We start from the raw sequence: 911 nt of genomic DNA, 5'->3' as shown, positions 1-911 counted from the left end.
AGAGGGTACTACTTGCCAAAGTAGAACCTGCATACATAATAGCTATCTAGTGGATCCACTAAGCTAAGACCTATGGGGGCACGTAGTTATGGAAAAAAGAGACTGCTACTAGAAACCTTGACTTACTAAGCGTGGAGGTTTCCATCTCATGAGACAACATCTATGTTGGGAACCCACACTTGCTAAACGTGAAAGGTTCTCTTGTGGGAAGCCAGAATTGCTAAACGTGAAGCCCCCACTCTCATTTTTCATGTTCACTCGGTGCTAAGGTCCAACTCCCTTTTTAAACATCTTTAAGCCTTTATTTAACATTAGTTCATAAAATAGGCTTTAGGGACTTAATCCCCCATATCATATAGCTCAAAGGTTTCTAAGATGAGAATTACCTTTCATCATAGAACCTACATTATGTGAGAATGACCTTTCACATAGGCATACCAAATTCATAACATAGTCTAGTTTAGAGTACAATTGAGGAAACCTTTCAAGAGACTCACTTTCGCTAGATAATCATAACCCTATTCAATAATTCATGTGTGTGTGTCCATATGTGAGAAAGCCTTTCACACAAACACCTTTATACAACACATATTCATAACTTGCGAATCATACACTTTGCATGCATAATAAGATGTAAGGGTGCATATAAGAGTTAACCTTTCAATAGACACCATAATACATCATATTGATAGCTATACATGTAGAGTGTGTGTGCGCATATTGGTCCTCATAGTGACAATAGAAACAATATTGATATTGAGTGCACTTCCCCTCAAGGGATCACAAAACATTCACAATGTCCCCAAATCATGAGCAATTCACATATAAAGCCTTGAGGGATTCTAGACCACACACCCACACTTCATCATAGGAGACAATGACACATTCAACATTGAATAGGTACTCCTAAC

Source organism: Solanum tuberosum, unplaced genomic scaffold (assembly GCF_000226075.1).
Source record: "Solanum tuberosum cultivar DM 1-3 516 R44 unplaced genomic scaffold, SolTub_3.0 scf00054, whole genome shotgun sequence".
Lineage (NCBI taxonomy): Eukaryota > Viridiplantae > Streptophyta > Magnoliopsida > Solanales > Solanaceae > Solanum > Solanum tuberosum.
The sequence above is the reverse complement of the archived record's forward strand: the minus strand, read 5'-3'. Positions refer to the sequence as shown.